The sequence below is a fragment of the Cupressus sempervirens genome, chromosome 8 (genome assembly GCF_028749045.1).
Source record: "Cupressus sempervirens isolate cs-2001-9-10 chromosome 8, ASM2874904v1, whole genome shotgun sequence".
NCBI lineage: Eukaryota > Viridiplantae > Streptophyta > Pinopsida > Cupressales > Cupressaceae > Cupressus > Cupressus sempervirens.
Window position 1 is genome coordinate 526,963,262 of NC_143125.1, and position 7,498 is coordinate 526,970,759.

Sequence of the window (7,498 nt, forward strand, 5' to 3'; positions counted from 1 at the left end):
AAAATGTACAACATAACACAACAATAGTTTCACTCAAACTTCTAATTTAAAACTCAAAATTCGGCCAAATACAATTAACAGCTAAGAGCTATGCGATAATAAACAATAAAGCTCAGACATATCCATGTTTCCCAAGTACACTTTCATAACCTCCCTTGAGTATGGGAACAAACATTGCCCAAAAAATATCTCTGAACCTTGCCTATTTCCAGGCTCAAAAGTAGTTTACGCAAATGTCCTTCAAAAAATTTTAAAATCAAACTTCTACCATTCCTAATTTAAACATTTAGATGCAGTAGCAAGAGAGAGAAGGATAGAAAATGCCCCTACATGAGGTAAGAAGACACAACTTGTTCAAAAAAGTCCCTGCTACACAACTTGATGTGAAGCCCAAAATGCCAAATCTGACCAAAGTTCAAGATGCAGAGATGGAAGAGCTTGATAAACAAACTGGCTATAGGAGATATTGCATTCAGTTTTAGTTTTCATATCTTACCTATCAACATTATAGGGGGGTTATATTGGTTCTATTATTTTTCTTGGTTTAGTGGAGTGAGCTATGTATTTAGTATTTGATCCTATGTACTAGGTGATTGTAGTAGTTGGATACCTATGCATTTTGGTGAGATGGATCATTTACCATATAGACATTCTTTCATTCCTTTTTTGGGAGGCCATGAAGATACCTTTCATCTTCGATTTATCAACTCTTTAGACTTAGTTTTCTCTACCTGGTCATGTTCTATACAATGGAGGTTCTTCAAGTCAACAATTTGACAATGTTTGCAGCTTCATACTTCAATGGTGTTCTTCATGATCATCCTTTTGTTCCTATCTTTTGGAACATTCTTTCCATCTCTTTTTGGAGTGGTGGTTTTCCCATGTGGTTTTCTCTATTTCTCCTCTTTATAGAGATTTGGTTTTTCTTGGGTACCTCATCAGACCTTGTTGTCGGGACCCAAAATTAATTTTAATAGTAGTTTTTGAGTTTTTAGCTACTCCCTAAGTTTATCTTAAGGGGGGGGGGGTGTTAGAGTAATAAGATATTGCCTTATTAATTAAATCATTTTTATTTAATTATTAAGTCACTTATTGTTTGTAGTTTACTTAAGCTAAAATTTAGGCATATAATAATTAATTATTTTATTAATTATTATCATGCAACCTAGGTTTTACCTATTAGGGTTTTGATCTACTTTATAAGGATGATCTCTCTTTGTAATTTATTAATTCACTTTTGATAATAGCAATCTCTCTTTTTTCTCATCAAGAACGTCTCATCTATGGATCTAGCAATTCCAACCTCTATAGCTTTTTGCTTCTCTCTTTCTATGACAGGTGTTTACATGCAAGTGATTCTTGGGAGTTATGGGGTTGATCTTTCATCAACTTCAACAAATCTAACAATGAATCTATGCTATTCAATACATATGAAATTGTATTAGAAATGTAAATAAGTATGTTGATATGAAACCTTGAACATAACATTAGGAAATGTAAATCAAAACCTCCATGATTGTATGCTTGGAATCCACCTTAACACAAGAATGAATAGATCTTGAAGATGTACAAAGGAGCTTGAAGGAATATCACACCACCATGATAGTTAAATCTAGGGTTTGAATGATGAATTTTGAATGCTTGAACCAGATCCCTTTAAAGGCTTGAATGTTTGAATCCTTGATCTTCAATAGAGAAATTGAATGGAGACAATAGCTTGGATATTGCCTTGAAAATTCTTGATTGAATGCTTTCTTGATCTTGGCAATAATGGATCATCTGATATCTTCCTTTTAATGCGTGTTAGAGAAAATGAGAGGAGGAGGCTTCGTTATATAGTGATCTAGGGCACAAACTTCTAAAGAGACTGGCATTGGAGAATTAAATCCCAATTAAACTTAACCCCTACAAATGGACCTAGATTAAATGTAATTTAAGAGTTTACCATTTTGAAACTTAAAATAGCTGACTCGGAAGCAGGAAAATGAAACTTTCCAAAGCCCAATATCCTAAAACCTCTAGAACCTAAAATTTGGACCTAGGGTTAGGGTTGAGGTTGAATTTTCCCTAGGTTAGGCTCGAGGTTGTCCATGATCTAGGTTAGGGTTGAGGTCTACCTTGATCCTTCAAGTCGTCATTGACCCAGAAATTCAAAGTCTTCAATTTCTTAGAGAAAGTTGTTAGGAAGAGGCTGGAAATAGGGGGAGAGAATTAGAACATGAGGAAAATAGATAGATCCATACGAAGAGCTAATCAAGGTGCTTGACATGACCCTAGACTACTTACTTAGAGGGCTAAATGCTCTTAACATGGAAGTGCTTCCCTTTTAAGATGATACAACTATCACCTGCAAATAAATGGTTCAAGGGAATTGTGATTAATGTAACTCAATAGTACTTTATATAAATTCACACCATCCCAATTTGTTTGGCTTCAAAAGCCTACAACACAATCTCGACCCTACTAGCCACTCATAGCTGAATTAACCATTTCATTTGGTGGTTGTTTTTTATATGGAGATGCATGAAGAAATGGAAATACCTTTCAATAAAATCATTTCCAATAGTGCCTTTGCAACAAATTTTAAAAGTTCATGTTTTATTAGTTCACTCACAAATTTGTGAAACCAACCATTCTAGGAAGCATGCAACTCTACACTTGGAAGACAAACACATGACACGATAATAGAAATAAATTAAATAATTTTCCCTAAATTTAAATTTTATAAACTATTTATAAAATTTAAAGTAAAATTTTACTTTTATGTATAATTATAGAAAAACATTAGGTTAGTTAGATTTTTAGTTACAATAATTTTAATTAGATTACTTTATATATATATAATTCATACATAGTAAGCTTTTATTTTATTCTATTTATATTAAATTTTTAAAAAAAATTATATTTATTTAATATTATGTTCAATTATTTTTAATTTTTCAGAATTTGATTTAATATTATTAATTAATAAGGAAATACATTTAAAATGTTATTATGGTCTATTATAATGATAAGGATATTTTTTCTTTTATTAAATGTACCATTATTTTTTAGATTAATTATTTAATATCATCATTAATAAAACATTAAATTCAATAAGTGTTGTTATATTTTTCATAAAATAGAATGTTCATAAATTTCTTGTAACAACTATTAATATTGCATGTTAATCAAGGAGTAAAAAGGGTTTGGAGAACTTAGTGAATATGTCATGATTAATTACCATTTTTATTAACATTAATTTAAAAATAAAATAAAACTATTTCTACTTACATTGATGAAGGATTGAAACCATATTTATTTTTCTTTTGACTCTTTCTTTGTAGTATGTTATATTCTCAAGGTCTCAAGAGTAGTTTACTCCAAATAAAGATCTTCCTTAACCAACCCTATGAGGATGATTAATACTATTCATGGACTCTTATTGCAAGGCATTTATCCAACTAATGTTTTGAGCTAACTTTCATTAAATTTATAATTTTCTATTTGATGTTGCTTACTTGTCCAATTGTTTCAAAGTAGTTCTTAGATATCAAATGAACATCTCCATATGGTAATATCAATGTGGCCAATTGACCTTATTTTGTACTTGAAAGTAAATACACCAATTGAAATTAGAAGATCACATTGATCATATACTATAAATAGGTACATTCAAATGATGTGGAAACAACTAAAATCATGGGTATGTTTGTAGAATAATTATATACTCGACAATTTAATCATGAGCTACAAAGAGGCCTATTGAGGATTTTATAAATTTTTTTTTTTCTTATGTGGTTTGTTTTCACCTTTTAATGCATAATGATACATTCAATAATGAGACATCATTGAAATGAATGATTACTATGCTTGAGCTCATATATCTCACAATAAAGATCTTTTACTCACTTAATCAAATTAATTATTTGTGAAACAAGAACAATAATTTGAACTTCTTTACATATCTATAAATAAAATTGAACTACATCTACTAATTATATCCATGCCTTCATTATTAAAATATAGCTCATCCACTACTACATATTTTGTATTAGATTGTATTCATCTCAAATAAATTTCTTTGTTATGGACAATTGTAATGACATTCCTTTTTCTTATGTTATATGTCAATGCATGTAAAAAAAAAAAATATTAATGCATTTCATTTGTTTCACATGGTTAGAAACATATGGTACCATTTTCTATTTTAGAGGATAGGCCTTAGAAATAAATATCAAATTGAACTTCTAAAGCTATAGTTGTCAAAAATATTGAGAATATTTTCCTTGTCATAAGGTGGTGCACAATGATAACAATAGTTAGACCATTCAAATTGTTTGCATTGGGCTAATTTTAACTCTTCCAGTGTTACATGTTTCATTAAACTAGACCCTAATAAATAGAAAAACTAAAACTATAAATTAATAAGAGAAGTCACTTAGATTATTCAGCACACAAAAAAAAAGCACATCTAACTCTATTATGGAAATCACAGAGTAAAATAATGCAACATGGTGACCACAAAATCTAACACCTTCAAACAACAAAGAAAAATTCATGACAATGTAGCCAACAAATTTCCACATAGAATATATGTAATTTCAAATTTCCAAACCATTAAATGCAAAGGATGTTACTGTAACATGTTTGTCCACTCATTAGCTAATAATTTTGTGTATAAGATGTTTCAATCTCTTTATTCCTCCCTCTCCTTCTCTACACATCCCTCTCCTTAACTATGATTCAAAGGTCCCACTTTAATTGTGTTTGGATCCATGTTTGTGGAGTCATAACCCATTTGAAGATATCATTTCTTTATTGAGACATTTGATGCACAAACAACATGCACACAAAAAGTAGGTGACACCATGTACTATATTAAATTATTTACTTAGAAATAGACTCTTTTTTTAAAATTAAATATTCACATATCTTTGTCTTACACATTGCACACCAAGGTGCGATTGCTAGTTTTCTAAATTATTTATGAATGATATTTAACACTTCTTATAAATTTTTAAACTTATCCTTTAACTTATTATTATTTTTCAAATTTATAAAATGTTTTACATAATTTTCAATTGATGTAATTATCACTCCCACTTTAATTATTTACAACTACCACTCAATTGGCCACTCTTGACATATTTCCCAATACAAAGTTATATAACATCTAAACATTATAGCCACTTTAACATTTTACAACAAAGACATTCTCTTGACCACTCATAGTGTATTACCTAATATAAAGTACTAGAACATTTGATACTTTTATAATTTTATAATTAAACAAACTATTTTAGTCACTCTAAGGTATTACCAAAAAAATAATCTACATAACTTTAAATTAATATAACCATTATACTCACTTTATTAATATACCCATTATATACCCACTTTAACTTGTTACAAAAAGCATAATTTCTGATACAACATAAATCTCAATTCATATAACGATTATATTCACTTTAACTTTTAAAAAAAAATTCAAGTCTCATACACATAATATAAATATGATGTAAAAGGATTCTTGATTGGAAAATGTAACGTCCAAATCAGAATCCCATTCCTAGGCCATTGAAATGAATTGCAGATGATTACCAATGCCCGTGAATATGAAAAACATGCTACTTCCTACATGTAGTGATTTTAAATTCAATAGGTTGGATGATCTATAGTTATACATGTCTTGTAAAACATAAGATATTTCTAATTGTTTATATCATACATTCATATGTAGATATTACAATGAGGAAGTTAATGGTTTTCAAGTTAGTCTAGAATTCTTCAAACTTGGAAAAGCTAGCAAGTCTTGGGAAGAATTGTTTGAAAGAAAAATAATATTTTGTGATAGAATATTGGTTTTACAAGAAGAAAAGAAATTGTTTAGACTTTGTGTTTGATGATAAGCAAGATCATCTTCTAGTTCTCAAATTAGTAATCTAAGAATATGTTCTTGACTTTTACCACTCAAAAACTATGCTCTACATTTTATCTTTGAGAACTCAAACACAAAAAATAGACCTTGCAAAAAAATATTAAACCAGAAAATAAACTTAATACAGTACTGAAGCCAACTTGAGGTGGATTATGTTTTACATTTATGTATCATAAACACTTTAGCAAGTCACCGTTAGCTAAGACCAAAATGTTACATAGATATTCCTAACATTTTGTAGAACCAAAAATTGAGGTTCCATAATTTGAAATCTTTTAGTAAAAAATAATTTAATAACAAATTAATGAGACTAACCCAGTTGTCATGCTTGTATTGAATAGAGCATATGTTTGACTCAAATGTAACTGGGTTTGCACCTACTAGTTTAAAAAAAAGAAATAGATATAGGAACCAATCTTCATATCATAATATTTAAATTTAAAAGTGCAAAGGTTGTTGAAATTGGGTTTACATCTATGATTAACTTTTGTGAAATCTTCATAAGATTCAAATTTATAAGCACCAAACCCATTTGTAAATGGCAAAACAAAGTTTCCAGAAGTTGAAATCAAAGATTGATATCGATTTTTTATTTTTGAAGGAAAACACATGGAGGTGTAAATTCAAATGAACATTATGTGGCATATTATTTTGATAGTATATTTTTGGAGGTGATCCAATAATACTATAGATATTTTAAATCTAAAGAATGCCGATAGATATCCACTACAAAATGATGATTTATTTCTTCAAACATTATAATTTTAACAAATATTTTACATAGTTTTATTAAATAAATTTTACAAGTATATTATATTTATAATGAAATTAAAATTTGTGATGTATAGATGGTTGTCAAATTTAACCTAGAAAGATAAAAGTTAACATTAACCCATTCACACCATCCTACTCCACACTTTCTACTATTGTATCTAATGTCTATCGACATTAATTAATGATTGAAAACTTTCTATATATGACAAGAAGATATGAATGAGGCAATTTGGAGGTTATTCTATATATGGCAAGAAGATAGAAATGAAGCACATGGGCAATATAGTTATATTGTAAGAAATACTATTCCCGAAACTGATACCATTTCTTATATTTTTACATGTTTCGAACACATTACCCAAAAATGCAAGGATGTCAAATCATGATAACCCATAATAAGCATCTCCTAAGATAATTTGTATTGAAGCATGAAATGATGGTAATTCACAAATATATTATTACCACAACATAATGTCCATGCTAAAAAGATCATCAAGAATAAGAACTATAAAGTTTCTTGGAACCGCATAGTGTTAGTTTTTAAAGTTGATTTTGTATGAAGCATTGTAAGGAAAACATTGTACAACAAGACAATAGTAATTTTAGATCATTTGCAAAGATCTTACTTGAAATTTGATAGGCATTTCTTCCTAGCTTGGAGTGAAGTATCATAATGATGCAAATTCTCTAAGTGAATGAGAATCAGGTGACGATCAATGAGTGCATAAATAGATTATTGAAAGATTGGCAATGATTGAATGAAACTTTAGATTTTTATAGGCATTATTAGCAAGTTTTAATGCC